Genomic DNA, 27,702 nt, shown 5'->3' with positions numbered 1-27,702 from the left:
GTTGTCCCCTTGAACCCTCAGACCACACGTCAAACACCAGATAAAAGTCAGAAATATTTTAATTTCATAAATTGTGCACAAAGCACCTCCACCTCCACAATACTTTCAATAATAAACAATGCAATAATCACAATCAATACACTAATCCTCCACTCTCAGCAGCTCAGTCACCCTTCTTTTCCCAACTCGGATCTCCCTGCTGGGTTTCCCATTGTCCTTTTATAGTCCATGACCCGGAACTGCTTCATCTCGAGTCAGGTGAAAACTCCTTCTTTTCTTCAGCCCAGAAGTACGTCATTTCTTCCATCTTCATGACTGGGAAGTACTTCCGGGCTATATGGAAAAATATAAGTCCCTGAGCCTCCTGCAGCGTCCCCTGGCAACCCCACGGTATCTAGCAGGGCTGTGAAGTAAAACTCTAAAGGCCAAGGATGCCCTGCTGGAATTTGGGGCACCTCCATGTTGCAGAAAGGGCTCCATCTGGTGGCTTGGGTGTATTGGCGGGATGACCTGGCCATATACCACAAAGGCTAATTGACTGCCATGATAGGCTCTGGCTTCACTTTGGCCTGTAATGTATAAAGTGGGACTGAAAAGGAATGGATGAGCTTTCCCACTCTCAAACCTCCTAACTACTTGTAACATTTTATAATTTTGTAATCTGTTTTAATTTTTGAAAGTAGTGTCATGATTTGTTAATTCTTTGTAATGAATAAAAAGGCAGTCAAGTTTGTATATTTTTCTAAACCAAGATGTTTGTGTATGAATCTTTTTAAGACCTTTTTTCTCTTTTTGTAATTGTTTGTGCCATCTTTTCCTTCTTCTCTTATTCCATTACACCTTTTTTTTTGGGCCAGTCTCCTGTTATTTCCTTCATTTGTTGGCACCTGCTATGCAATTGAACTACTTGTAGAAATAACTTTTCTGATCTTTGGCAGAGGGATTCATTTATACTTTTAAAGTAATAATTCAACTTTGCATGTACTTTTCTCAACATCTGCAATTTTAAGAAGGCAAAATAAAAGTTAATTGAAAAATTAATCTGAACCTGCATTTATTTGGCTTCATGCTGTGGGTTTCCTCATGGTGAACTGATTTAACAAAGCACAAGCTTACTGATGTATATACTCTGTTATGTTAAAGTATATTTGTACCTTAAACACAACCTATGTTCCATGTTCTGAGGGCAACAAACACATTTTTCAGCTGTAATAGCTGAAATATTTACAATGTTGTGTAATTATTTATCTTACACTGAATTCTTTTGTTTAGTAATATTTCTTGCAATTTAATGGGTGGTACTGGAGATTTAAGCTCTGTTTTCAGTTTGTCTTTATTCTTAGTGCAAGTTTCTGACAATTTTCCCTATTCCTGAAGTTCAGCCTAAAATCTTTCTGACCCAGAGGGAACTTCAAGGCTCACTAGATACTGAAGTCACCTGTCTTGTGACTGGGTTCTTCCCACAAGATATTGCAGTAACCTGGGTCAGAGATGGGGGGCAGCTGCTGGAAGCAAACAATGGAGACATTGTGCCTAATAATGATGACACCTATCAAGTCAGAAAGAGTCTGACAGTGAGTCTTCCAGATAAGGACCAATACACCTACTCCTGCCAAGTTGAACATGTCAGCTTTTCAGAGAAACAAATCGTCTTCTGGAATTACAAAGGTATTTAAACTCTGGAATGTAAAGTGCACAATGAAATATAACTTGTTCAAAACACATTTATTAAAAAAGAGAAAAAAAAAATATCAGAACAAATCTTTGTGGAACACTTTGCATGAATTGTTTTGACATGATACTATTAAGAATGATGAATCCAGAATGAGGTAATGGGACAGAAAACATCCATCCATTATCCAACCCACTATATCCTGGGGCCCATCCCAGCCAACACAGGGCAAGGCAGGAAACAAACCCGGGTGGGGCACCAGCCCACCGCAGGGCACACACACACACCAAGCACACACTAGGGACAATTTAGGACCGCCGATGCACCTAACCTGCATGTCTTTAGACTGTGGAAGGAAACCAGAGTACCTGGAGTACACCCACGCAGACATGGGAGAACATGCAAACTCCACGCAGGGAGGACCCGGAAGCGAACCCAGGTCTCCTTACTCTGAGGCAGCAGTGCTACCCACTGCGCCACCGTGCCGCCAGACAGAAAACAATAAGATTCAAATTAGAATATTTTTGTAAAGAATGAATAAGACTATTGCTAAGCTAAAACAAAAATAAAGGTGGATTAGAAAAATCACAAGTGTAAATACAGCAGATTTCACAGAGAGATAGTTATGTTTTTTTAAAATGCAGTATTTAATTATGTCCCATTCTCATTCTTTACTTTTATATGCCTTTTTTATTGTGTTGAACAAGCCTAACTATGCACTTTAACTAGCACATACATTGTAGGACTCAAAATCAGAATTAAAAGCAGAGGTAACACAACTATGAATTGTGATCACGTGAATTTGATTGGTGTAGATCTTACCTCTCAGGCCGCACTCAGTTCATACAGCTTAAAACTTTCACATCCCAACCCACCGCTGTTACTTCTGGTGTGCCCCAAGGCTCTGTCCTGGGGCCTCTTCTTTTTATTATTTACCTTCTTCCCCTTGGCAATATTTTTCACAAATATAACATTAATTTTCACTGTTATGCTGATGACACCCAGCTCTACCTTGCTGGTAAACCCACCTCCTCTTTTCCACCACCCTCACTTATTGACTGCATTTCTGAAATTAAATCCTGGTTCTCTTCAAATTTTTTAAATTAAACAGTGACAAAACTGAGGTTCTCCTCATTGGTTCAAAATCATCATTATCCAAAACCAATAATCTTTCTTTTATTATTGATAACTCTGTTGTTTCCCCATCATCTCAGGTCAAGAGTCTGGGTGTCATCCTTGACAGTACTCTATCTTTCCAATGTCACATTAATAACATCACCCGGTCTGCTTACTTCCACTTACGTAATATTAATCGCATTCGCCCTCCCTCCCTCCTCATACCCTGCCATTCTTGTTCATAGTCTTGTCACTTCTCGGCTGGACTACTGCAATTCACTCCTCTTTGGTCTCCCTAATAAATCTCTTCACAAGCTTCAGTTAGTCCAGAATTCTGCAGCACGTATCATCATTGGAATCCCATCTTTTCACCATATTACTCAGTCTTGCAGCAGCTTCATTGGCTCCCGATCAAGTTTCGTATTGATTTTAAGATTCTGCTACTAACTTTTAAGGCCATCCATAACTTCGCACCTCCATATCTGTCTGACCTTCTACATGTTGCCATTCCATCCCGTAACCTTAGATCCTCTTCTTCCACCCATCTGACCGTCCCTCCCGCCCGTCTAACCACCATGGGGAGCAGAGCTTTCAGCCGTTCTGCTCCCAAGCACTGGAACTCATTACCTGCGGATCTCCGAAATATCAAATCATATTCATCTTTCAAATGTAAACTTAAAACACATTTGTTTAAAATGGCTTTTTCTTCTTCCTCCTAATTATAGTGGTTTTGTTTGGTTTTAAGTTTTAGATTTTCTGATGTTTTAAGTTGTTTATAATTGTGTTTTTATTTATTTATTTATTGTTTGTTCGGTGTCCTTGAGTTCTCTGAAAGGCGCCTTGTATAAATAAAATGTATTATTATTTCATACAAGTCAAAAATGTCTTACATAGAAAATGAATTACCAATATAAGGAATTGCATCTTACGGTACCTAGCCTTGTCTCATTAATAACTAGTACTGGTCGCCTGTAACATCTATTTTAAGATACCTATAAATAGGAACATTTTTGTCTTGTGCATGTTACAGGTCTGGAGTCCAGATCTAAAGCTGGAATCATCGTAGGAGTCATCATTGCTGTGCTGGTTTTAATAGCTCTTGTGATTGCCGGACTTGTCATTTGGAAGAAGAGCCAAGGAGGTGAGGGTCTTTATTCAACATTAGCTTTGTGCCATATTTCATTTATAATTTTGGAGACTAGTACACCAACAAAGATAGTCAGTATTTTAAATAATATAAACATTGTTTTTCTAATGTGCATTCTACCTCACAAAATGAGTGTTCAGGGACATTTTAACATTTGTTTAAACAAGAAGAGGTTTAATAAGAAAGTCCTAGTCCTTTAACCAGGAAGCTCAGTTGCTTCTAATCAGTTTTAAAATTGTTTTAGATAACAAGCTGAGTGCTTACTTAAATTTCTGCATTCTTAATAAGTGCACAGAATGCACACAAATGTCTCTTTTTGTAAACTTAAGAGGCTGACTATTTCACATCACATCTGTGATTTTCAATGTTGTGGTGATTTTTTTTATTTAATAAAGATTTTCTAGAATGATGTAGATGCTTTAAAGAAATGCATCGGTCATTTAAATGCACTATACATTAGATGTAGTGCGTGCTAAAATAATCTCTTACAAGAGTGAAAAATGAAGAAAATCTCTCATCTCTCATCTCTTATTTGAATGCATTGTTAACATGCCTAAAATTAACAGTTCTCAGCATTTTATAAATATGGAATGTTATTTAATAGGCCTTGAACAAAAGTGGAATACTAAAAAGCAGAAAAAAGTTATATTAAATATTTAAATATATATGTCTAACAGTGATTGGCAAATAATTGGCATTTAAAGACAGGTAAAAATATTAAAAATAATCATTATTTATGATTGCATCCAGAGATAAATAGTATTTAAATATCAATTTATATATTAGAAAATGATGATCAGATTTTATGAGTGTATCACAAATACATTTGAATGGGAACATCCTGGTTTCAGATACATGAGACTTTAATTAAATTCTGATCGTCCTAGCTCCTGATGCTTTCCTTTTTCTTTTTTTTCTTTTTACCGTGTCCTGTTTGGCTGTGAAGCAATCAGAATTGATGTCTGAATGCTGGCGACTAGCCTTACAGTTTTCTCTCAGGTGGAGTGTTACAGCTTCTGCTAACGTCACGCCTGATACCAAAACTTTATTAGAAATATTTTAGATGTTTTTAAGATTCAAACCGACACGGAGACAAAAGTGAAAGAAAAAGAAGAGAGAAAAGGAGGAGATGGAGGTAAAGGGGGAAGGGGGGGGGTTCGTATAGAATAAACAATAAATGAACCAGAGTCCGCTTCTCGACCTGCAGAAAGAGAGGGGAAAAAAACCACAAGACAAAAACAAAACAAAATCACACAGTAATAATTACTAAGGCATTTAGGGCCAACCACAACCTTAGGTCATGTGCTGAAGATATCCAAGTCATACTTATGAAAGCACCATGTGAGCACCTGTGTGCACGCACGCTTGTATGTGTAAGGTTTCTCTATAGGAGCGCCCAATAGTGAGTGTGAAGGGCCACAGACCTGCTCCCAAAACGTGCGGAAGATGGAGGGAGTTCCAAGCCCAGAGATCCAGAGGTCACCCCAGGCGGAGACCCTCGGAGACCTTCACCAGAGAAGCCCCAACCCCCTCGAGAGGTGCAGAGGATCACCCGGGGGCCACAACCAGCAGCCGGCAGAGTCCCGGAGATATCAACGGCAAGCCCTCAGGCCCGCCCACAGCCGCCACCCCGAGTCGGCCGGGCCGAACCCAGCAGCCCGGGACCCAAGGCGACCCACCCGCCGAGGACCCAACAGAGCCCAGGGACCCAGATCCCACCAGGCAGCCACCAGGAGCGACCAGACAGATGCTTAAAAAAAAATGTGGTGGGGAGGGTAGGCGAAGATGTTGTAGCATTGCCAGATGTCCCAGGAGAGGGGAGGAGTCCAAAACCCCACCTGACATATACAGTCACACACAAACACAGTCATACACTCCCTCCCTCATGCTCTCACATACACATACAACCCAAGACTTACAAGGATGTACGCCAGACACCCATTCACACTCCCCATACACACCCTACTAACTCTGGTCCCGGTGCTGCCGTACCGAAGTCACAACCATTCCCGGACGCCAGAGTTAGCCCGTTCCACTATTTACTTATTGTGCTGTTTATCAGAGCTAGCCAGCACAGCATCATACATACATCTCTGAATCAGAATATTTTCAGAATTGAGAGCAATATTTGATTCTTTCTTTTATATTGATTTTTATATATATATATATATATATATATATATATATATATATATATATATATATATATATATATATATATATATATATATATATATATCGGTCACCAGTTCGAAACTGTTGTGGCGGGCTGGGAGTGGTACCCAGTCGGGACGCCAGGAAGACGGAGGAGGGCTTGCGCCTCCTCCAGACCACAAGGGCGACCGCCCTGGTTGTGTTGGGGCCACAGGTAGAGGGCTTGGAATCCCAACCCTGTAGGGGCCTGTGGCCACCGCCAGGGCGCCCGGTGCCTGAAGAACCCTGGACCTCAGCACATCCGCCACACCAGGAAGTCCTGGGTGGAAGAAGACTGGGGGCACCGGAGGGCTTCGGGTGTGCAGCCGGCACTTCCGCCACACAGGGGCAGGTCCGTGGTGGAGTGCGGAAGAAGCTGGAGCCCATCTGGGCTGGTATAAAGGGGCCGCCTCTCTTCATTCGGGGTCAAGAGTCGGGTGGAAGAGGATGAGAGATGAGAAAGACAGGAGTGAAGGCGGCGGAAGGAAGGCACTGTGAAAAGAGGCCTGGACTTTGGGGATCAGTGCTGGAGGCACTGGGTAGTGCAATGAACGGATTTATATAAACTGTAAATATTGTACAGAATAAATGTGTGTGTTGGGTGATGAACCATTGTCCGTCTGTCTGTGTCCATGTCGCGTTCAAAACTGTTTAGTTAGGAACTTATACTGCTGCCTTCTAAAATCTCCTTTTCTTTGACTCTCACAGATTATCTCATGTCATGATAAGCACTTCAGTAACTTTTTATCACTTTATTTAGAACTGTCTGTTTTTTAATTACCTCAATGTTCTGTCTTTAGCCATTTTTGAAGTTATTTGTGATTTTTTTTTCTGGTTTCCTTAGTACTTTAAATCTATTTGTTTGTTCACTCACTTTGACAATTTATCTTTAGCTTCAGATTTATTTCTGAAAATAATCTAATCTGATATTAGCTCTATAGTGCATTAACAATTGAATACTGTTTTTATATCTTGGTTAGGTCAGATTCCAAAATTCTATATATGAGTTTTAAAAGTGGACAGTATCTGTTCTCTTATGCTGATGACTAATTCCACAAAGTGTTACCTCTTATAATTTAAAGGCATGCCAATTGAATATATAGGTTTACAAGTCTAGATGTGTCTATTGATATCTATGAATGTGTATTTCAGATCTTCAATGTGCATGTGTATTCATTATTAATGTGGTTTTGCATTTAATAGTTCTTGTAGCACTGTATTCTTTTAGTACACATATCACTTTGTGGCTAAGTCCTCTTGTATCCAAAAAATTAACTAAACACATCTTCAGTGGCAAAACTTAAAATATATGAGGACTGAAATAAATGCTTTTGGTTATGCATCACAACTTGCATTTAAAGGCATGCTAATATTTTTTATTAACACATCATATATTAGATTATGATTGGCTCTTAAACTACTAAATAAATTAAACCTAATAAATTGCTTAATGTCTTTTCAGTTGAAGAAGACACTGTAACATATATAAGGAACTTACCTTGCAGGCTTCCTAATTTATTTCCCTCAAGAAGCTTTCAAAATCAAGAAGGTAAATATACTTACAGAAAGATGGAAATGTCAATTAGTGTCTAAGTATGTACCCCTTAATGAAAAATCAAAAACTATAATCAGAAGAAATGTAATTAATTAACATGCTGTTGTAACAGGAACAGTAGCTCTAGAGCACATTATTATTTATTTTATAAAGTTCAAGCAGTAAGAGAAATTGGAGGGTGCAGGGTAAGTAGTGTGTAAAGTTGATGCAGATATTACTCTCACTTATGCATTCATTGCTGGATACCTCCCTCTAAGTGCCAGATTGTTTCTGGATGGAGTTATGTAAAAAGAAAAGAATTTGTTGGGATTAAATCAGTGTGCCAGAAGATGGGTAGAGGAGTAGTGGTATGGCATGGCTTGGGCTATACATAACTGTAGAGGATGGCAGAGATTGTTGCCATTGCTGATAGCTGCAGCATTGTCTGAACTGTTACATCTGATGTCATTCAAAACATTTTGGAGTCCACTTCATGTGACAGAAATGATTGGGTCTAGTAATCCAGTAACTCTTAGGCCAGTGGATTTCAAATTCAGTCCCGGGGACCCATGTGACAGCAGATTTTTATTCCAACTAACTTCCCTGTTTAATTGGACTCCCAGCCTAATTAAACAAGCTGCCTTTGCACAGTTTCTGTTTTGGAGTCAAGGTAGAAAAAACAAAACTACATTTGGTAAATGCTTGGCACATTAAAAAAATGTATGTATCTTACTTGAGGATAAGTTAATGCAGCGTTTCTCAACCTTTACATATTTGCGACCCGAGTTTTCATAACAGTTTTAATCGTGCCCCTTAATGTTTTTTGAAAGGAGCCCACTAATACCAATTTATTCTTTTTTAATTAATGATATATCATAGATGCATATTTTATTATACTTACTTAACTTTTATCTACATTTTTCTAACTCTATATTTATTTTTCTAGTATCAGAATGTAGTTAATTTGTTTTGGTTTCAATAGATGTATTTTTCATATTTTTGATTCTTGTTTTCTTTTTTCACATCTTTGCATTCCCTTTTTGTTACTTTGCCCCCTAGGGAGGCCCACCCACAGATTGAGAACCACTGAGTGAATGTGTGTTTTTTAACTTGATTTTTAAGATTTTCATCACCCTGATTTTCATTCTGCTTTTCCTAGTGTTCTGGTTAGTTAATCCATTCCTTACTAATAAGGACATCAGTGGGTCTCATGCTGAAATAGTTCCTACCTTGCAGCATCCAGTGTCATTTACCTTGGTGTCTGCTCAGCCCATTGTCAGTTGCCATTATTAGACACAATTAAGGGAGTGAACTACATAGAAAAAAAGACAAATATTGAAACAAAAAGGGATTTAAGCATTTAAAGGTATTGCAAAAGTACAAATATTTCTAAATGTCTCACAACTGTAAAAATCACTGCTCTACTTTTATGAAAGCAGAATAAGAAAAGATAAAAAAAACAGCTAATTAAATAAAATCAATGAGAGAGAGAATAGCTCACTGATTATGAAATTGGTTGGAACAAAAAGCAGAACCAACCCACATTAATGAAAATCACAACCAAGAAACTCCGTTGCAAGCCCCATTCCAAATTTTGCCAGCCTGACTTTATTCTAACATTGATAATTTAGCTGTAGTTACTTCACAATATTATTTTAATATTAATTTAATTTTTTGGCAGAACTGTCAAACCCTGATGAATCCAGAAAGGATTAAAATTTTTTAATTGTTCTACAGTCAGGGTTGAAATTGCTTTGCCTCTGGATCTGTGGCTTGAGCATTGAACAACACCTATTCTCCATCACCTTGTTATACAACCTTTAGTTATCATTTATAAAAATGGGAATCATCAGTCTGTTCTGTCAGACCACAGACCGCTTTGCCCCCTTTCCCTACAACAATGTGAACCAACAATCTAAACTGCCTTCAGTATTTGTAGCTAAATGAATGAACAAAACCTGACTAGAAACAAGAAAGCACTAGAGAATTAGTACTGCACCATCTCCAATGATTATCCTCGGCATCATCATTTCCATTAATCAGATAGGGAAGGTCAATACATTTGGTTATAGTCCAGAAAGCTTGTTCATGTGTAATGGTTCCTTCACAAAAATGTTGACCAAATATACTCCTAATATGTGCTGATACCACTAAGTGTAGTTCAGCAGTGCAGTTGCTGTTTATCTAGCTTTGATTAAAGCAAATGTAACAGTTTTCTGTATACTCCATACAGTACATCAAATAATATAATTAACACAATTTTCATTTGTTTTATCTTCTGTTTTCATTGCCAGTACAAATATTTAGTCCATAGGATGATAATCTATCTATCTATCTATCTATCTATCTATCTATCTATCTATCATTACATTTTGAGTTCATCATTATGTTTCAAAAGATAAAATTGTAAGATGTCAGATTTCATGGGGAGGTTTTGCTAAAGCTGGGAAGCTTCACATTGTACTATTCAGGACCATATGGCACTTCTTATAAAAGAGACTTACAGTTTGTAAACTACCTGCTTTTAGTGGACATTTAATTTAACATCCACAATATCTAATTGTGAGATCACTGCTTCATCCACCATACAGTTAAAGAACAGGTAAGAACTGACAGCAGAAATGATGTATTATTTTCAAAATGATTAGATGAAGAATTCATGTAATTTTAAATTCAGTCTTGGTCAGTTTCATATGTTTACTTGTATAGATTCTTTTAGTTCTCTTTTGTGTTTTTTCAAACAGGTCCTGGAGAGACATCATCAAATATTTGTGTTATTTCTACTGATTCTTTGAAATAATACAATGGACATGAAGACATCTAATCTGGCAGCACTTGAAATTATATTGGTTATTTTTTCACATAGTTTACCTTCAAAGAGACCTTGTCCAACATAGGACCATAAGAAATGTGATGAATGAGAGGAGACCATTCAGTCCATCAAGCCTGTTTGTTTAGCTAATATCTAAACTTTCCCAATAACTCATCCAGATTCTTTTTTAAGGTTGTCAAGGTTTCTGCTTTGCTCCAGAATCCCACAACTCTTTGTGTAAAGAAGTGTTTTACAGATTCAGTTTTAAATGCACTTCCTCTTAATTTCCACTGATGTCCTTGCGTACGTGATTCACCTTTAAGTTGAAAGAATGTTGCTAGATCTAGTTTATCAATGCATAGGAGGATTTAAAATACCTGCATTAGTTCTCCACACAGTTTCCTCTGCTAGAGACTAAACAGATTTAATTTTTTGATTCTGTTAAAGTAGGACATGTCCTTAAGTCCTGGGATTCCCTTGATTGCTCTCCTCTGCATAGCTTCAAGTTTTGCTATGTCTTTCTTGTACTGTGGTGACCAGAACTGCACAGAATACAGACCCTTTGATTCATTTGTCTAGTGATATTTTGCCAAGAAGTAGTATAATTAAAATACTATAGATTTTGTTTTGTTACCAGTCTTATATATTTTGAAATGCTTTTATTCCTAAATAAACATCACATATTATCCTCTCACTTGCTTCACTGCAGTTATTTTTTCCTTTTACAAAAAAAAGGGGGGGTCAATAGAAGAAGTAGTACTTCCACCAGGTGAATGCTTTTCATATACTGATTTAGTCTACAAAACTGAACTTACACTGGGATTCTCCAAACCTGTTAAACAAGTATTGACAGACCTCTGTGCAGTTCAAACTGGTTATGCTTCTGCATATTCAAGTGTATAATGAAACCCTGGGACACTGTGCCTTTACGTATGTGTGATAGAGTACTGACATCATAAGCACATAGTGAGTCTAGGGCTAATCTAAAGTTGTATCCCTGCCACATTATCAAACTCAATTCTGTCCCATGAATGTTCAAGAGGGACGGCCCCATTTTTCTCTCTTAAAGCAGTCATTCATATGAGAGAATTAAAAAGATTGCAGCTTGAAATGATGCAGCCGTTTTTGTATAAATTGCCAGAAAATAGTGGAACTGTGATATGACCGGTATAGTAATCCCCTTGGGTTTTTTCCTCTGTTCTATCACTGTTTTTTTGGGTGATTTATACTGAAATGACTGTATTGTTTCATGTTGCAAATTTTTTTTTCAAAGCTCCTACATTAAAGTGTATGTTTACATAAGGATAAATGTGGTTGCCATACAAATCTTCTAGTTTTTTCTACTTAAAACCTAATTATGAATGCTTCTTATTGTTAAGATCCAAAATAAGATGATACTAATTTTAACTACGAACTATGACACACTCTTAATAGTCGGCGAGTTTAACTTTCATATCGATAATCAGTGTGACCAAAAGTAAAAGAATTCATGAACCTCCTGGACTCTTTTGATTTGAGACAGCTCGTAAATCAGCCTACACATAAAGCAGGTCATACGTTAGACTTAGTGATTACTAAAGGACTTAAAGTTGATATAAAGCAGGTCACTGATATCGGTCTATCAGACCATTTTCTTCTACTATTTAATATAGAAATAATGATAGAAAACACTCATGAGAAGCATATTGTTAAAAAACGCTTCTTTGACTCATCAGCAGCTTTAAAACTTACAAACATTCTAAGCAATCAGTCCATTTATAGTGCCAACTATAATAGCGAGGATAATGTAAATAGTAAAGTGGAAAGATTTAATTCCAAAGTGAGAGCTGCTGTTGACATAGTTGCACCTGAAAAGACAGTTAAAAAATCCTCTAGTATTGTTATTCCATGGAAGACCCAAAGAGTGTCTGATTTAAAAAGAACATGTCGTAGAGCTGAGTGTAAATGGAGGAAAACTAAACTAACTATCCATTATGAGATATTGAAGGTTAAAATAACAGAATACAATAACACAGTCCGCCTTGAGAGGCGCTGCTATTTCTCTAATATTATAAATAACAATGCTAGTAATCCCAGAGTCTTATTTTCTACAATTGATCGTCTCCTAAACCCAGGTAACACAAAGGAATGCCCCAGAATACTTCCAGTGAAACCTGTGAGAACATTGCTGTATTTTTCAATCAAAAAATTAATGATATTAGAGATAACATAGTATATCTCCCCAACACTGCAGAACCTCCAAAGCCCCGGTACTCCATTATAAACAAATTAAATGCTTTCACCAGGATAGATTTACCTGAATTACATAGTATAATCTCTCAACTGAAACCCTCCACCTGCGTCCTTGACCCAATACCAACCAGGTTTTTCAAAGAAGTATCAGGCGTGCTAATTGACAATATTCTGGACATAGTAAATTCATCATTAGATACGGGGGTCTTTCCAGACTGTCTTAAGACTGCTGTAGTTAAACCCCTTCTTAAGAAACATAATCTTGACCCCTCTGCCTTTGAAAATTTTAGACCCATCTCTAACCTGCCCTTCTTAAGTAAAATTCTAGAGAAGGCAGTCATTATGCAGTTAAATGACCACCTAAATAAACATGCTATTCTTGATAAATTTCAGTCAGGTTTCAGAACAAATCACAGTACAGAAACTGCACTTGTTAAAGTAGTAAATGACTTGCGGGTAAATGCAGACAGAGGCCATTTATCTGTTCTCATCCTCTTAGATCTGAGTGCTGCATTTGACACCATTGATCAATATTCTTAGAAATCGCCTTAGTCAATGGGTGGGCCTCTCTGGCAGTGTCTTAAATTGGTTTGAATCCTACCTGACAGGGAGAAAATTCTTTGTGAGTTGTGGTAATCAAATCTCAAAGACACATGATATCCATATGGTGTTCCACAAGGCTCTATCCTGGGTCGCTGTTATTCTCAATCTACATGCTTCCGTTAGGTCAGATTATCTCAGGTTACAACGTGAGTTACCACAGCTATGCTGATGACACACAGCTGTACTTATCAATAGCACCTGATGACTCCGACTCTTTCGATACACTAACACAATGTCTTACTGGTATTTCTGAATGGATGAATAGTAATTTTCTCAAACTAAATAAAGAGAAAACTGAAATTTTAGTAATTGGCAATAATGGATTCAATGAGGTTATCAGAAATAAACTTGATGCATTAGGATTAAAAGTTAAGACGGAAGTAAAAAATTTAGGGGTAACCGTTGACTGTAATCTGAATTTTAAATCACATATTCATCAGACCACTAGGACAGCATTTTTTCACTTAAGAAACATAGCTAAAGTTAGACCTCTTATATCATTGAAAGATGCTGAGAAATTAATTCACGCTTTTGTTTTCAGTAGACTAGATTACTGTAACGCACTCCTCTCAGGACTACCCAAAAAGACATAAATCATTTGCAACGAGTGCAGAATGCAGCTGCTAGAATCCTAACTGGGAAAAGAAAATCCGAACACATTTCTCCAGTTTTGATGTCACTACACTGGTTGCCTGTGTCATTCAGAATTGACTTTAACTCTGCTTATGGTTTATAAAGCCTTAAATAATCTCGCTCCATCTTATATATCGGAATGCCTGACACGTTATATTCCAAATCGTAACCTTAGATCCTCAAATGAGTGTCTCCTTATAATTCCAAAAGCTAAACTTAAAAGAAGTGGTGAGGCGGCCTTCTGCTGTTATGCACCTAAAATCTGGAATAGCCTGCCAATAGGAATTCGCCAGGTTGATATAGTGGAACACTTTAAAACACTGCTGAAAACACATTACTTTAACATGGCCTTTTATAACTTCACTTTAACTTAATACTGATACTCTGTATGTTCAATTCATCATAATAACTATTCATGGTGGCTCTAAAATCTGTACTGACCCCACTCTCTCTTCTGTTTCTTTTTCCGGTTTCTTTGTGGTGGCGCCTGCACCACCACCACCTACTCAAAGCATCATGATGCTCCAACATTGATGGACTGAAAGCCAGAAGTCTACGTGACCATCATCATCGAGTCCTTCCATGAGAACCCTAAATCCAAAGAGGACTATTTCATTTATATTAGGTAGAATGCCCAGAGGGACTGGGGGTCTCATGGTCTGGAATCCCTACAGATTTTATTTTTTCTCCAGCCGCCTGGAGTTTTTTTTTTTCTGTCCACCCTGGCCATCGGACCTTACTTATTCTATGTTAATTAATGTTGACTTATTTTATTTTTATTGTGTCTTCTATTTTTCTATTCTTCATTTTGTAAAGCACTTTGAGCTACATTTTTTGTATGAAAATGTGCTATATAAATAAATGTTGTTGTTGTTGTTGTAAATGATGTACTGTAAACAATGCACAAAGCATCGGGGCACCAAAGTAATCCTCATTTTATGTCTGGGAAAAAAAGATAGTTGAGAGGAAAAATGTGTTTTTTAAAATTATTATTATTTGGTGTTGTTTCCAATGAGAGAAAAGCAGCTCTTTATAGACTTCCATCCTGTTTGAACTTAAGGTATTGACTGAGGTCCTCCTCCAGGGTCAGAAGGGTTTTATAGAAGCGGAGGTGGAAGAGGCAGGATGATAGACAGGAGAGACATCAGCATCTGTCAAATTAGTCCTACTCCACTCTAAGGCAAATGGAAGTCAAGTTAGAGCAGGTGTTACATTCAAATTCTTCCCCACATGTTGACCATTCCCATACACTTAAGGCACATCCTAAGCCCAAGTGGCTTATATAATACGGATATAATTTAGTAAAGATTCTATGTGAATTATCTAAGCTCTACCTGAACAATGATTAAAGTTGCATTTAATTTACTTAAAAATCTAAATTGGATTTTTTGTAATTCTAATTTGTACATAGTGGATTTATTTTTATTTAAAATTTGAACTGTATGACTTTTATTGAGAGGTGGAAAATTTGAGCCAAGTAGTTAATGATAATTAAAATAATATTAATAATAATAAAGTCAAGAGAAGGGTTGATTTAGTAGAAGGCCATTAACATTTTGCATAAAGAGGTCAAATCTCTAGCTGTCCTGTTGGGTCTTATGGTAATGTTTAGGCCCCTGTTTAAACAACAACAACATTTATTTATATAGCACATTTTCATACAAAAAAGTAGCTCAAAGTGCTTTACATAATGAAGAAAAATAAAAGACAAAATAAGAAATTAAAATAAGACAACATTAATTAACATAGAATAAGAGTAAGGTCTGATGGCCAGGAAGGACAGAAAAAACAAAAAAAAAACTACAGACGGCTGGAGAGAAAAAATAAACCTGCAGGGGTTCCCTCTGGGCATTCTACCTAACATAAATGAAACAGTCCTCTTTGTATTTAGGATTCTCACGGACGGACAGAGATGTGACTAGAGCATCATGTGTGGGTGGGCATTTGGCTTGTCAGGGGTGGGGGCAAAAATATCCATCCATCCCCATTTTGTAGGGGTCAAATAATAATAACAACATAGTTTTATATAACATATAAAAGTAAAAATTGTGGCATAAATCATAACCTATTGTTCAATAAAATTAACAGAGGCAATGGAACTTGAATTATTATCTTTTGTGAACAAATACAGAAACTACATCTACAAGGTAAATATCAAGTCAAATGTATACAACATATGAGGGCAAGAACAGAAACGTGGCTCATTGTAGTCATTAGGGAGGCTATAGGATATCAGTTTCCAGTATTTAACCTGGATATTATCTACAGGACGAGTCTACGGTTACTCTTGGCAAACTCTGAAATAAATTCATTCATGTCGATTTTCTGTGACGTTTTTCTCATGTGCCAGAATGACTTAATTTCTCTTCCTTGAATGCAGCATTGTTCGGGTGGAGTGGAGTGAGAATGTGGTTCAAAGTAGAGAAAGAGCTTTCGCATGCGCTGAAGACACACCAATGATGAGTGCTGTGACATATAGCGAATGCAACATAGGGAAGGTCTCTTTGTACTGCTGAATGCATTTGCATGCTTCAGAGAGATTAGCATCAGCTGGCAGTTTATTGATCAACATTGCTTTTGCCACAGCAATTTCATTTTGCAAGCTCATGCTGTTTTGCTCTGTGCCTGCAAGTACCTGAAGTGGTTTCAGGAGAGAATGATCAAGAAACAAATCTGATTTTGGCAGGAGAAGCGATGTGGCCCCTTAATAATTCAACATTTCTCTGACAGAATCTTGTCTCCATTTCCACAAGAGCTCTATTAAGAATGCTGAACATAGCCCTTTTAAAAGTCTGATTACGAGCAATTTGTTCATCAGAGTCACCATGCCCAAGCGTAGACACGACAATACTATCATCAAGCTCTGAATTAACTTTCCATTTCTTTTGAGCGAATTGGTAGGCCTACTTTCACACTGAGAGAAATGCTCCTCCCAGAATGAGTCGCATCTCATCTCCATCAGTGTGGCCAGTGAAGCTGTCACCACCTCCCAGCCGTACACAAGTCCACTGCATGTGCCTGTAGAATTGCATTGGCTGGTTTCAACACACCAAGCACATGAAGAGGAATTTTCCTGTATTGAAGAAATTCTGCTTTTTAATTGGGTCAAAAGACCACATGCCTCTATGCAAATGTCAAAAGGGGCAGTGCCAGCCTCTGCTACCTCTGAGAGAAGCCCCCTTATAGCTTCCTCATTGTTGACTTTGTGACATCATAATGACTGGTCCATCGTATTTCTAGAAGTCTTTTCAGTGTGGGTGTATTGTATGTGTGTGAAACATAATGTCTGTGACAAAATGTGTTCAATGAATTTGACCAGTCAAAGAACTTCTTAGCCAGAGGTTCTGATTCCATTGCATGTATCACTGCTAAATGGAGCTGGTGGTTGTAGCAGGGTACATATTGTAGCGACCCGTGGTTGAGTCTTAAAGTTTTAGAGCCGTACTCTGCCGTGCACCTCTCCCAAGCCGTAGGCTAGTGGACTGCCAGCGTTATGCACGCAGCTGCACCCAGCTCTTTAGGTAGCGAGCACTCGTGTCCCATACACCACACGACTCGAAGTGTCTCTGTAATAATTGCTTCGATAGAAATCTTAGCAATACACAGCTCTGTCCTGTTGTATCTCTTTATTAGAGCAGATAGTCAGCAAAACCAAAGCTCAACTCATTTGCTTAGCCATTGCCAAGGTCATTAATGAATCCATCTTTCTTATCGATGGTGACTATTTACATTCAAATAACCCGGACGGCAACATCCCAACCCACCCCACCAGTTGAGCACAGACACATACAATAATTACAACAGGAAACACAATTATATTACTTGGTTAATTTAACGCAACAATCAGCTTTTACATAAATTACCCACAATGCTATTTACATAAATTACCCAAAATAACACGCCGCCAGCGCTGCTGCCGGTCGCTACAATATGGAATGTACTTGTAACAAGGCCTGGACACCACACCTTGCCCCAGACATGACAGAAGCACCATCAAAACACTGACACACTAAATTGTCTGGGTTGTAACCTAGCTCAGACAGATGTGACAGAATTTGGTTACAAATATATTCAGCATCAAGCTAATTCAGTTCAATTAAGCCAATCATTTGTTCTTCAGGGATCTGACGTGCGGGATACTAGACGCGTGTCTAGCCGCCACCGCCTTTTCTAGAGCTTTTTCCAATTAGTGTAGTGTTTGGTGAATATGTCCTCGCGGTCCGAACTGGAAACACTAAATTTGCGGCAGGCAAAGCAAAAGCTGGCATCACGGACAACAGAATATTCAAGCCATGGTCGAGACTGATACCAGCTTGCACTAAAACATCCGAGTGTCTTTCTGAATGCGCCGCTTGGGATAATTAATTAAAATGAGCTAGGATGGGCTATCCATATTTAAGTCCATATTAAGTCCGACTGCATATTTTGTTGAAGGCAGAGGTTTGGAGTACCCGACACGGGCGCAGAGCTGGAGGATTGTGTAGGCTTATCTACATCTTTTGGAGTTTCAGTTACCGACGTGGGTGCGCTGTGCTGCGTGTCTGCTTTGTAATAAGCCACCTATGCATAGCCTTTGGTGTTACCAACCAGAAAATAAAAGAAGAATGGAACGTATACGCTGTTTTAATTAAAGAATGCGTCAACAGGTTCAAACGTGCTGCAAAATGTGCCGCTGAAGTAAACTGTGAGCAGCACGGTGCCTGTCTAATCGAAAGCAACTAAGTTTTGAAAATTAAATGTTATTCTTCTTCAGAATTTTCAATGAACAGACAGAGCATTTCGCAGGGTGGGCACGGCTTGTCTCTGGGGCAGTGTCCAAAGCAGCTCCCCACTGTCTTCTGTATCAGAGGAACAACATTGTTTCATATATAGTATTGTTGTGATGTCTCCCTGGCCTTAATATGTTTGGTTAGACAGCAAGACATCCTTGTTCTTTTTTTGGTCAGCAGGCCATTTTTCCTCCATCTTGTGCTGGCACACATGTCTAACATCTTTCCAGGATATGCAGCACACATTACTGGGAATATCATCTGCTAGCAGCTGCTGTACTTCATGTGGAACCTAGGCTCTGATTTGTGCCCCACATACCCTCTTCCTAACTGGGCAACCTCTCACTACCAGTTATGTCTCTGTGTTACTAGCAGGTGGGGCAAAAAATTTTTATAGCATATCTGGGCAGATGCTTTGACTGTGAATTGTTGTAGGTCTCCTTTGCTCATCTATGTGCAGCCTGACCTTTTCAGTTCTACTTAGACCTTATAAGTGAACTATTAAATGGTTTTATGATACAATTTAAATAATGCATGAGTTTGTACATCCTGATATTTTGTAGTAGTCTTCATATCTATCATAAATCACATTGATTTCTTATATACAATATGATTGAGCACATTGCCCATTGAAACAAATCAGAAATGTATTTCATTTGCATTTCTACTTTTGGTGATAATTATGTGATGTTGAGATATAATTTATCACTGCTCTTTATGGTTGTACTTCATGAAAAAAAAAACGGTGCTCGATATTTATTTTGTATAATATTTTATGCCATTATTTGGCTAGCATTTTATTATCACTGGTGCTGGTAGATGAATACATTGTGAAAGGCAGTTGCTCCCTTACTCTCTAACACAAGCTTTACTGGAGGTCTTCTCATTGTTTGGACAATCCCACCTCCCCCCACTGCTGTCACCACTCCCAGCTTCTATGGCTCCTTCCATGCAGCTCCAATAATGCTTTCTCTGTCACAGCCACATCACCTCCATGGCATTGGCTGTGTCTCAAAATGCTTACTTTGAGTCAGAGGCAGCCCCTTTTGTACTTATTTGCCACAACTCCATGACCCTGACTTCCTCTGACCATGCAGGCCAGGCTAATGGATTTAAGCACTGGAGCAGGTTTTGTAAGTGCTGTTCTTTAACTGATTCATTATCTCTCTTTCTGTGCCTTTCTCTCTCTCACACACACGCACACACAGGATGGCACACACACACAGGATGGCTTCTCCTCTTCTCTCAGCATCTCTCTTTCAAGTGTGACTCCAGAATTTTAATGGCAAAAATGCCATTGCTTACAAAAGATACATACTCTAACTAGACATGTATATACGGTAGATTTTCCATTTTAGAAGATGTTAATGTTTGTGAAAATCAAAGTTCATACTTTAACTTTACTTTAACATCACAAACAATTTTATAGTCTTTATAAAATAAACACCATGATGTTTCACCAGTGTAACAAGGGTAATTGTTTAATAGTTGGAGCAGCAGTAGATTAAGTTATGCTTTTAGGATAGACACAGTGGTGTGCTTTACAGTTCATGTTTTCGATTGTATATTGCACATCATACTCTATAAAGTAAAGATATACTTTTTATTTGATAATATTTAAAATATTCTGAAAGCACATTTGATTCATATTATAGTGCTAAATAGTATTAGAAAGGCAAAATGAAAATAAGATTTCTTTAAATATTTAGCAGTTTAATTTAACAACTGAAGATGTTTTGGAATTGATTTTTAATTTTATCCTTAAGCAGGAGTTAACACCCAGTCCTCACCATTTTCTGTTTTACAGCAGGTTAAACCAGTTATTTTAATATACCAGTTATACTTTTTATCCGATGATTCAGTCTTGATTAAGTGCCAAAAATGGAATTGTTATTTATGTTTTATGCGTAATTGTGAGACCTTAAAGTCCAGGCTTTTCTTGTTATGCTGTTTCCTGGTACAATGTGAAAATTAAGCAGCACATTAAGCAATCTTTGCCTTAAATACTGCTATAATTGTATTCAAACGTTTCTCCTGCTAGATCTGTTGTTCAGCTTATAAATAAGAATTCTTTGAACCATAAGTTGTAATTTTCATTAATAAAAAGTTGTTTCATTCATAAAAGCTGGTTTAACTCACCAGTCATGATTTTTAAAGAAAGGAAAGAGTGAAATGTTAAAAAGCAGCATGCCAGCCTCTTGTTTAATAAACACTATATTGGTGCTCACAATCAAGCAGTATATGGTGCAGTACCCTCACTCAGCAGTTCCAGGTATATTAGTAGTACATATACTTCCTTAACAGAGTTTTAAATATATTTTGCCAGAAACACTGGGTGTTTGTGCAACACAGAGTGCATTAATTGAACTGCTTGTTATGTCAATAAATAAATCAATTTATCTAAAACATATTTAATTAAAATGTTTATACAAGTGTTAAAATGTATGTGTTAAATAATTTAGCAACTGATTAACTGTCATAATTCTAAAACAATATGGCTTACATAACAGAAATGACAAAGGTCTCTCATTTTCATTCGAAATCTAAGAATCCCTGCATGTGATCTTTTCTGGCAATTTTATGAACATATGCTATTCCTAAAAATGAGATAATGAAAATCACAATTTCAAATGTAGTCAAAGATTGTTTGTTGATTTGAGAATTCAATGATAATAATGCAATACATTAATTTCATTTTAGGCATGTGTGAAACATACTTCTTTGTGCATGGGATGTAATCGGCTTTTCTCTTCCTCTCTCCCATCTTAGCACTGAAAATGTTGCTTTATAAGTGCAACACACATAATACTTACAAACAGTGTCTTAAATCTTAAATGTTTTTATATATATATATTGGTTGCAAAAATTAAAAGGAAAAAGAAAAAACAGTCTGCTTCAATGTAAAATAAATGTTAATTTGGACAAAATATTGTTAAAGCTGAAATTCATAGGTAATGAATACATTATAAACAGACACTTTGAATGTATTATTTATCATGTAGTTTAAAATGACACTATTCAGGTTAGCACTGAACTGATTTTATATAACTAGATTAGAAATCAATTGCAGTAGGTATCAGTAAGAGTCACAACCATAAACAAACTTGACAGAGACTAGTGTGAATTCATTTCTAGTAGGAGGCTTCTCTGTTTTGTGTTTATGTTGTATTTTTAACAACATAGATGTATATGTATAGCATGCAGGCTTAGCAGATTTGTGGCAGATGAAATTTAATGTAAGTAAATGTAAAGTATTACATGTAGTAAGTAAAGGTCCTATATTTGAATACAAAATAGGAGGTCTGAAACTTGAAGGTACACCTAATGAGAAGGCCCTGGGAGTAGTATTGAATTTGTCAGTATCCATATATAGACAGTTTATAGAAGTGATGAAGGCTAATAGGATGTTAGGTTATATATTACAATGCGTCGAGCACAAATCAAGGGAGTTTATGCTTAAGTTATATAATACACTACTGTATACTGTACTAATGAATTAAGTCAAAGCTAAACAAAAAGCCAAAATGCAAAAGTATGACAATGAAGAAAAGTCCAAGAAATACAAAAGATAAATTACCAAAAATACTATAATGATAAAAAGGCCTAATAAAAAAATGCAAAAGGTCAAAATACTCTAATGAAGAAAAGCCAGACTAAATACAGTACATACAAAAACAAAGTAATATAAAAGGGCCAAGAAAGACTTAAGGCCAAAATTCTATTGACCAAACAATACTTAAGGGCCATGCAATATGAAAGATAAAGATCCGGAGTTGGTCTCGTCCGTTACGGGAGATAGACGTCTGAAGCGGAGCTCCGTTAGCAGCAGCTTTATTTTTTCACTTATTTCTTAATTTTTGAGGTATTTTGTATTTACCCGACCGGGGTTTCCACTACAATATATAAACATGAGTAACAAGAAAGGGGGTCAGAAGGAACTGGACAAGCAACTTAAAGCTACATCTAAGAGACAGACATCAAGCCCAAGCCTAAGTGTGAGGTACGGCCTTTCAAAGACTGACCTGGAACTGGCAGGCGAATGCACAGATTTCCCAGGACCCCGCTCCACTGCAAATTCTCCAGTCGAGAGCGAAAATGGGAGCGAAGGTGAAAGTGATGCAGGTCACGAGAGCTTGCCGATTCCAGTAGATCACATGAAGCCAGAAATGGCCTTGCTGTCCGTGCTTTCATTCATTCCTCGCGAGCCTGAAACATAGGCTATAACCGAGGTTGCCACTCCACCTGTGGAGCACTAAAGCTGAAACAATTTCTCCGAACTGTAGGAAATGATCACAACATCAGCCACGGCCATAAGTGAGCTTAAGAAAGACATTCAGAAAAATATGAAGAAAGATATTAAAGAACTGGAAATGCGTCTATACAATCTATTTTGACACGACCTTTAAAGGTATGGAGGATCACATCCAAGAAAATACGTATACATTGAAGAAACTTGCTGATCAGTTGGATGACGTTAAGCAGTCATTCATAGCCCGAATTCAAACAGCAGAACAACTGGCATCTAATGGCGATGGAAAAGCTACAGCTGCGAATTCTGAATGCAAGAAACTCTGAGACAGACTTGCTGCTCTGGAAGATGGATGCAGAAGGAATAATATTAGAATCGAAGGTCCAAACCCAGTGAAATTCGCAGTTGAACTTTTCTCTAAAATAATTGGAGAAGAACTTAAATCAGATACCGAGATAGCAGCAGCTTATCACATACGGGATCTAATACCTTTAGACCTATGTCTTTTTATTGTCCGCTTCGAGAGATTATTATTTAAGATAGATGTGATAGCACGTCTCAAACACAAGCAAGAGATTATATTTGAAAATAACCACATTCGTATCTTCCCGGATTTCTCTCTGGCAACAGCTACTAAAGCATACAGCCTTCTACAACATTAAACAGCGGTTATGTCAAGCCGATATCAAATACAGCCTCTTGTATCCTGCCAAACTGAAAGTGGTATTGCAAGGTCAATTCTATGTCTTCCGCAAAGAAGAAACAGAAAAGGAATTAAGGAAGCTGATCCCGACACTTATTTGAAATACAATAGTGAGTCACATCCTGTTGTCGCATGGCAAGTACTGTAGATATCACCTGCTGTCTGATCCACTTGTAATGATACAGATATTATAATTATACATTCTTTTCATTACTCAGACGCTTTCGGTTTATGTTTTACTTACAGTTATAGACAGTGTGTGGAAGAAATTAATAATCTGTTTTTTTTTTTTTACTGCCCTAAAGAATACTGTTTAACATCATACCCTTGGTTTATTGTTACTGTTATTATTGCATTTGGATTTACAATGCTTATACTGGGCCACTTTCTAACACCATTCCCTGGGTTTTTATTATCTTAATACTTTAAGATTGCTGAAGATTATATTTTATGCTTATAGTTTGTTAATGATTATATTTAGGCATATAGTATTTAGACTATATTGGCAATATATATCTATACTTTTCAATCCTAAAATGCTGCTGCGGGGGCTTGTTTTGCTTTGGACGTACTCTGTCTCTAGGTATGTCACAGAGGACTGGGATTTTGTGAAGTGGGGTCCAGCCTCACGTGGGGAGGCAAAATGGGGGTAGGCTAAAGGAGGAAGAGAAAGAGAGCAGGCTATACCTAATCTATCCTTTTAACCCTTATAATTATGACTATCAACGTAACAATAGGCTACATGGCGATAGCTCGTGGGGGAAATAGGAAACTAAGGTTAAAGCTGTCTCACTTCCAGTTAAGACTATAAAATGACATCAAAAATTCAGAATCAATGTCTCCATGATGGACAGTTAACTTTGTGAGCTGAAATGTTAAAGGTCTGAATCACAAATTAAAGAGAAAGAAAGTACTCTCTCACCTAACAGGTTTAAAAGCTAAAATAGTAGGAGACCCACTTACTAAGCAAGGATCAGTTCCCCTGCAAAAAGACTGGACTGGCTAAATGTTCCATTCTAGCTTTACAAAGAAAACTAGAGGTGTGGGAATTTTCATACATAGAACAATCTCATTTGTAGCATCATATGTAGTATCTGATCCTGAAGGGAGATATGTAATGGTCATGGAGACTTATCTAACTGTAAAATGATCTTGATAAATGTTTATGCACCTAATATTGATGATAAGGAATTAATGCAAAATGTATTTGCATCCATTCTCAATGTGAACACTCATAAAATTATAATGGCTGGGTACTTTAATTGTGTTTTAAACCCCCTTTTAGATAGGACTCCTGTCACAGGAGGGATGACATCTAACACAGCTAAGACAATTACACAGTTTGCAACTGACCACAACTTATCAGACCCCTGGAGGTTTCTAAACCCAAACTCAAGAACATATTCGTTCTACTCACCAGTACATCATTGCTACTCAAGAATTAATTATTTCTTTATAGATAATAATTTCTTTGCCTATGATTAAATCTTGCAAATACAACACTATTGTTACCTCCAACCATGCACCTCTGATCTTGGAGCTAAAGTCATTATGCCCAACACTCTCACCTCGCAGATGGCATCTTAACCGCTTCTATTAGCAGACAAGAATTGTACAGCATTTATATCCAAACAAATCAATTTTTTCCTAGAGACAAATATATGCTCAGTGGTGTCTACAGGAATACTCTGAAAACTCTCAAGGCCTTCTTAAGAGGACAGATTATTTCATATCTTTCCCACAGGAATAAGTTAGAAACCAAGAAAGTATCGTGCTAAGAGGCTTAAATTACTAAAATAGATGAAGAACATGCCAGGCGTCCAAGTGAGGCACTACATAGGAAAAGGCAGACTCTGCATTCAGAACTCAACCTCCTGACAACTAAAGAAACTGAACAACTAATTTATAAATCAAGACATCACTGCTGTGAACACGGAGAGAAAGCTAATAAGCTTTTAGCTCAACAAATCTTTAAGTAAGAAGTTTAAAGAAGACAACACACAATCTAATGCATTTCTGGATACATTACAGATACCACAAATAGACACTTTTAGTGCGGAGGAACTCGATAAACCTTTGGCGCTATCAGAAATACTAGACGCTATAAAGTCACTTCAAGGCGGGAAAGCAGCAGGCCCTGATGGCTACCCTGTAGAATTTTATAAGAAATTCTCCACTCAGCTAGCTCCCCTTTTATTAGCAACATTTACAGAAGCTAGAGACAATCAAATTTTACCTCAAACTTTTCGCCAAGCATTAATCACCGTCTTTCCTAAACAAAATAAGGACTTATTACAATGTGCATCATACAGACCAATTTCACTTTTGAATAATGATGTTAAAATACTCTCAAAAATCATAGCTAGAAGGATGGAGAAAGTACTGCCTTCGATAATATCACAAGATCAAACTGGATTAACAAGGGTTGACACTTATCTTCAAATCTTCAATGCCTGTTTAATGTAATATGCTCACCAGTAAAGTCAAACACACCAGAAATATTATTACCATTGATTGCAGAAGAAGCATTTGACATGATTTAATGGAAATACCTTTTCACTACATTAGAGAAATTTGGGTTTGGCCTGAACATTTGTGCATGGATCAAACTACTGTATTCCAATCCAGAAGCTTCAGTCTGTATTAACAACATTGGCTCAGACTACTTTAAACTAGAACGTGGTACCAGACAAGGATGCCCCTTGTTACCACTGCTATTTGCAATCGCCATTGAACCACTGGCGGTTCACTGTCGAAACACTTATCAGATAAAGGGGATTATCAGAGAGGGACTGGAACAGAAAATTTCTCTATATGCAGATGATATGGTACTGTATATATCAGACCCACAGTCTTAACAGCACTCACAGAATTTTAAAAGATCTCTGGTCTCAGAATTAATCTGAATAAAAGTGTACTCTTTCCAGTGAATTCTCAAGCATATAATATTAGATTAGATACCCTACCTTTTATCATTACAGAACAGTTTAAATACCTAGGGTTAACATCACAAGTAAACACAACTCAATAAAATTTTTCCATCTGAATGGAAAAATTAAGCAAGACTTGCATAGATGGTCAACCCTTCATCTCACTCTAGCTGGAAGAATTAACACTGTTAAGATGAGTATTCTTCCTAAGCTTCTTTTTATTTCAAAACATTCCAGTATACATTAATAAATCATTTTTTAAGCAATTAGATTCAACAATAACCTCATTGATTTGGAACTCAAAACATCCACGCATCCAAAGAGTAACCCTACAAAGACCTAAGGCAGAAGGTGGCATGGCTCTACCTAACTTTTAGTTTTATTACTGGACAGCAAACATACAAGCTATAAAACAGGGACACAAATAAATGAACATACACAGGCTTCGTCCACATTAGAAATAAAACCCTGCAGTGCTTCTTTATATTCTCTGCTCTGTGCCCCAAAAATGTAAGTTATCGCCATTTTACTAATAATTCATTAGTGCTTCACTCACTCAGAATATGGAACCAATGCAGAAAGCATTTTAGGATGGAGAATCTTTTATCTGTGGCACCTCTGCAAGAGAACCACGTCTTTCAACCCTTGCAAACATAAGCAGTTTTAATATCTGGAAAAGATTTGGGATTAGATTGCTTAGAGATCTTTATATAGATAACATCTTTGCATCCTATGAACAATTACAATCCAAATTTAACTTTCCAGCTACACATTTCTTTCACTATCTTCAAATTAGGAACTTTGTTAAACAGAACCCGCCGATTTTCTTCATCTTGCACCTCCTCCACGCTGGAAAAAATATTGATCAGTTTTGAGTACTTAGACACCATCTCTGCAATATATAAAATTATTTTACAGTCCCTCCCTTTTAAAGATCCAAGAGAACAATGGGAAAAAGATCTCTCAATTAATATACTGTATCAGAAAAGGAGTGGAAGGTAGCAAAGAATTCACTCGAGCTCCATATGTACAAAGCATACAATTATTCAACTCAAAATTATATATCGAGCACATCTGTCTTGCTTAAAACTGTCCAAAATGTTCCCAGG

At 37.3% G+C, this 27,702-nt stretch overlaps 1 pseudogene; it reads left to right on the top strand.

Moving 5' to 3' along the window:
- LOC120538574 overlaps window positions 1-11,168 on the top strand; it is an 85,884-nt pseudogene extending 74,716 nt beyond the window's left edge.
- Window positions 11,169-27,702: the final 16,534 nt, after the last annotated feature.

The sequence above is a fragment of the Polypterus senegalus genome, chromosome 11 (genome assembly GCF_016835505.1).
Source record: "Polypterus senegalus isolate Bchr_013 chromosome 11, ASM1683550v1, whole genome shotgun sequence".
NCBI lineage: Eukaryota > Metazoa > Chordata > Cladistia > Polypteriformes > Polypteridae > Polypterus > Polypterus senegalus.
This window is presented reverse-complemented; position numbering and strand designations above follow the sequence as displayed.